This window comes from Euprymna scolopes, chromosome 38 (assembly GCF_053919585.1).
Source record: "Euprymna scolopes isolate OS-2025 chromosome 38, ASM5391958v1, whole genome shotgun sequence".
Lineage (NCBI taxonomy): Eukaryota > Metazoa > Mollusca > Cephalopoda > Sepiida > Sepiolidae > Euprymna > Euprymna scolopes.
This window is the reverse complement of record NC_136519.1, coordinates 21,631,371-21,636,776: the sequence shown is the minus strand read 5'-3', so window position 1 is coordinate 21,636,776 and position 5,406 is coordinate 21,631,371.

The following is a 5,406-nucleotide window of genomic DNA, read 5'->3' as shown; positions in this document are numbered from 1 at the left end:
AAACCAAAAGGGAGCCTTTTGAGTGTAGAGTCCTAAATGAGTATTGATAGACAAATACTTCGAACATTCTTCACTGACTTAATTGAAATAAATCAATTTGAGAACATTTCCCCTCCATTTAGCTTTGTAAAAATGTCTTCAGGGGATGGGAGTGGATAACTATGATCCATAAGACAGTCATAGAGGCCTGTAGAAAAATCGGCACATACCCGAATCCTTTTTCTTTTTAACATATACAGTGGGGCTTGCTCACTCAGAATAGTAAACTTTTTCGACTACATTTTCCTGCAGTCTCTGCAGTTCAATATCTTTTTTTGAAGAAAAAGGCACGTTTCTTTGTGGCTTAAAAAACATGTTTCACATTTTGCTTTAGTTCAAAATTCACTTCGGTCTTAGTACACATTACTTAACCCCCTAAGAAAAGAAAGAAAAAAACCAGAAAAACGAAAAACTCATTTTGTTCGGAATTTCTTTTCAGCTACACACTGTTACAAAATGAGTTTATGGGTAGCTCCCATAAAATCAAACAAAACGATCCAATCAATTCCGAAAAGGCAGGAATTTATACCTGGAACAACTGACACTTGTAGAAAAGTATTTGGTCCAATGGATACACTGCAATTAAATTCTATGAATTTTAATCTCTTGCCGGATACTCCTTTGGCAATTTTAAATGTTTTTTCTAGTTTTGGACACCCAATCCTCTTCGCTTCCTATATCCAAAAGTAGTTTCACTATGTGGCCATTTATTTTGGTATGGACAAATTTTCTTTTACTTCCTTGTCACTTCTTTTGACAACACCACATTTACTTTATACTTAAATTTTTGTCTATTTTGTTTAGTTCGGCACTGGGAAGCTCGGTGTCCGACTAAACCACATTTGGCACAAGGTTGGTTTTAAAAGGGCAATTTTTTCTTAAGTGCGAACCCATACTACTCCAACATTCAAAACTTTCCTTTGTTCTTGGGAAATGTTTTTGTTTTACCATCGGGACGTGGGATGTAGTTCCCCCCCCTCTATCCTAGTGGTATCTCCACATTTATCAATTTCTGTCACTTTTTGCAAGTTAATTTCTGGATCTTGCTCCGTAATCTACAAATAATTGACCTTAAATCCTTGTCCTTCGGTGCTGTCAGTCCCTGAACAAATATATAACACTTAAACATGTCAACTGACAAATCTTTATTTAAATAGTTCACACTGGGCGTTGACTTTACTCGCATATGTGACAATATCACCAGTTTCTTCTTTTTGCATGTTCTTGTATGAAAAAGGCCGTCTCTTTCAGCAAATATCGAGTACAAAATTCGAACAGTTTCCAAATAAATATCTTCCGGTTTCTTTGATAAAATCAAATTTGTAAATTTTGTGTTTCCCTCTGTACCCAATTTCTGAAGTATGAGTGATTTTTTCCTCGTCCGACCATTTTTCACATCTTTTTGTAAAAATCGTCTCGAACCTACGATAATAGGCAGGGAACGTATCACCTCGTTCTGGGTCGTATTTGAACTCCGCTAGAGAGTTGGCTATACCCTCTGCCGAAAAAAGTCTAGATGCGCCATCTTCAGATTTTTGTGACAACAGTTTCACAGACGATTTTCTAGTTTGCTGAATGACGAGACATCCGTTTTTGAAATTCAATTTTAGCATTTTTGCTGAGCGATCAAGCTTTCAGTTAACGTTTTCGTTAACTTATTTGTTCCGAAGACATTCTTTTAAACGCACAATACAAAGTCAACGTATACAAAATTTTGTTAAATGTTCCGCTTCATATCTAGTCACAAAAAGTCAGCACTTGAAAAATGTTCGACGAAAAAAAAAATTCACCATACAAAATATCAATTTACAGAGATCTTTTTTTTTTTTTCACGTAATCTTTTGAGAATTTCTTTATGACAGAAAAACAATTTCCACAGTACAATTCGTTTTATCGTATTAACCAAAACACCTTCGAATCGTTTTTTTAAAACGAGGCGATATGCCGTTCACTTCTCAGAAATTTAAAAAAAAAAAAATTTTTTAATTGCCAAAGGAGTATCCGGCAAGAGATTAAAATTCATAGAATTTAATTGCAGTGTATCCATTGGACCAAAAACTTTTCTACAAAAGTGTCAGTTGTTCCATGTATAAATTCCTGCCTTTTCGGAATTCTTTGTACTTGCGTGAATGCTTGTCTTTCGCTTTCTAAGTATTTCCTTAATCGGATATAAACACTTTGAGAATTTTTTTTTCGCGCTCACCACGTACTCAACTTTTTTTTTCTTACTGAGTTCGCACCTCATCTTCGTTGCCAATTTGATTGGTCCTAAGGTGGCCTATTATTCGGACATATTAAAGATAAAGTATTCCGTGAAAGGAATAAATATATACTGTGGTTTGAATACCGAAAGAAGTTTATTTACGTATTCACATAGAGAAAAATACAGCGTGTTAACGTTCAGAGAGAAGTTTGTTTTACAGAAAAGTCCGGTGACTCCGTTCCTTATGTAGAAGGTTCCGGGTTGGTTACCTATCTCCACATAACAAAAAGCTTAAAATGTATCATATTTGAGCGTATTTTACGACCGGGCAAAGACGTCCCGCTATCTAGTTTACTGAGATTATATGTATAATTTTATTTTTAGTTTATGTACTAGCATGGGTGCCCGGCGTTGCCCGGGCATTTGGAGGTGCGTGTTGAGAAAAAAAAAAAAAAAAAAAAAAAAAAAAGAAAGGCAGGCAGACTCGAACCCGCACCGCGAAGGAGGAAAAGAACGGGGGAAAACGTGACGTTTTTGCTGTTACAACCACCGCCAAACTGAAAGTGACGTAGGTTTAAATTAATCGAAATCGGTGAAAAAAAGCAACCCCTCTGTAGAAAAGAGACCAGTTGAGGGTGAAGAAATTAATGTTTTTAGCCAATTTTTCAGTATTTGTTGTCTGAAGGGTCGAGCTTCAAAACGATACTGATCTTGTGAAAATTCGTCACCTTTGTCGAAAGTTTTAGGCAGACATGCAAACATACATATTGTTAGCTCAAATTTTCGACCCAAACCGATGAAAAAGCTTGCCCCATCTCTAAATACCCTTCATGTAAATTTCAAATGTTTAGACCAGAAATTGTCAGAATAATTTGGTAGAGACCGCAGAGGTCAAATTTTTTAACTGACCCCTATTATGACCCCTTAACTTGATTTGAGTTCAAAACAAATGTTAAGTTAGATATAGGTTCCTTAGACATGGATTTAAAATTTCAAGTGTTTAGACCCAAAAATGGCGGAGGAGTTTGGTAGAATTCTTAAAGGTCAAATCGTTGAATTTTGACCCTTAACAGCCAAATTTCTGGCCGAAAACGAATTAAAGATTTTCCCAAATCTCCATACCCTGTAGATCAATTTTCAAGAGACACATACATAAAATGTAACCGCTATCCTGTTTTTACATCTGATGATCAGTTTCCTATTATCACCTTATATAATTGAATCGACTTTTGTAATTAAAAACATGTACGCGGCGTCGTCCGATATTAAATGTAACGTTAAATTCCTTTTTTTAAAAAGTGCGAGTACAGTAGAACCCCGGGATACGGTGACCCTAGGATAGTTTTTTTTGTTTTTTTTTTCAGGTTATGATGTGGAATACGAGGTTTTTCCGGTTCCTGGTTACGGTATTGTTTGTGTTATTTGATTATATACATATGTATAATATACTGTACTGTATTTTTTTTTTTTTTTACTAATTTTAAGGTTCCACTGTATCGTTTTTCTAAACGGTTCACTTCTTGTAAGTAAAAAAAAAAGAAAAGAAATACAACAGCTGAAATAGAAATCAAAACCTAAAGATAGTCAATACGATAATCATTGACATGATCTTTAAGTGGTTTCAAACCTTTTAACAATGAAAAATTCGCGCATGCGTAGTCGTAAAACAGTTAACGGATACAAATTCTGACTCACTAATTTTTCAGATTTTACCCCTTAGCAACCCTTTTCCAGGATGAAAACCGATTAAAGGTTTCCACGCGTTTGAATACCCCATATATACCTATTTTCAAGTCTGTAGATCAAGAATTCGTTGAGTATATAGGTTGAGAAGTGTCCTCACACAATATTCTCACTATACAGATTTTCTAGCGGAAAATCAGCTTATACAAATGCCAAGTTTGCTGAATTTAGTTATCCTAGGAATTTAAACCATTTTTTTAAAATTTCATTTTACTATCTTTAAAAACTTTGATTCTGATGCGATTCTATAGATCTTTCTCATGCGATTAAATTCTGTATTTAAATTATCTGTATTCTCTAATCGATTCAGAAGTCAACGTAGATCTATGAAATAAAACGTGTGTATAATATCATCCATATCTCACGATAACAGTTAATTAAACGGATTTGGAGTGAGCAGTAGCTCGTTGAATGATTGACGGCTGTAAAATTAAGATTATGACCACGATAGATAACGGAAGTCGATATTAACAGTTCTTTATTGTGTAAAAGAATGCAGTTAAAATGGAATCGTAATTTTCTTCATTTTCTGTTTATTCGAAAGTTGCTGATAATTTTAGTGTGCTTTTGGGTTAGTTCAACCCCCCCCCCCCCCGCTTGTCATACACTTAAAAACATTGTTTGGAACTCTAGCTTGATCTAGTTTGACCCCCCTTCCACGTCACACTTTACAAATGTTACCATTTAGAACCCGGTGATTTGTCTAATTACACTGGTCTGCGAAGTTTCAAAAGGTAATGCATCTGATAAGTGATTCCAGGGTAATTTGCTATGCAGAATAAGATTTAAAAAAAAAAAAAATTAAAAACCTTGTTCCTCACTGAAGTCACCAGTTCTGATAGAAATAGTCTCAGTGAGACCGTAGAAAATGCATTTGGACCGACATGAGAGCCCTTAATTTTTTTTTTTATAGCTGTTCAAGAGCTCATCGACTTTCTCGTATTCTGCACTTCGGTTATTTCCTAGAAAATTTCTTATCACCGACTTAAGCGACCACCAAACGGACAGCTCAGCTGCATTCAGTGCATCGTCAAACATGGAGTCCGTCATAAGCTCCCTTATCTGAGGGCCCATCAAAGATGCCAGCCTTAAGCTTTTCCAGATTGAGCCTAGGAAACTTCCGAAGAAAACTAAATCCCATGCCGTCCTTGTCCATTGCCATCGAAGTTCTTCAGTTTGATATGTAAATGTGGGAGTAAGACCTTGTTTCATTCAACAAGAGACGGAGGCTGAACATTATGTGAACCAGGTTCCAAACGTTGTCGTGGTAGCCATTCTTGATCAGCCCGACTATCCCACAACGAGTCGACGAGCAAGAATCACATTTCCACATATGTAAAAGAACCTATCAGGATGATTTGTGCATTTGCGTGCCATTTTCTGTCAATTAAGATACGTGTCCAAAATAGAAACACAAGAAG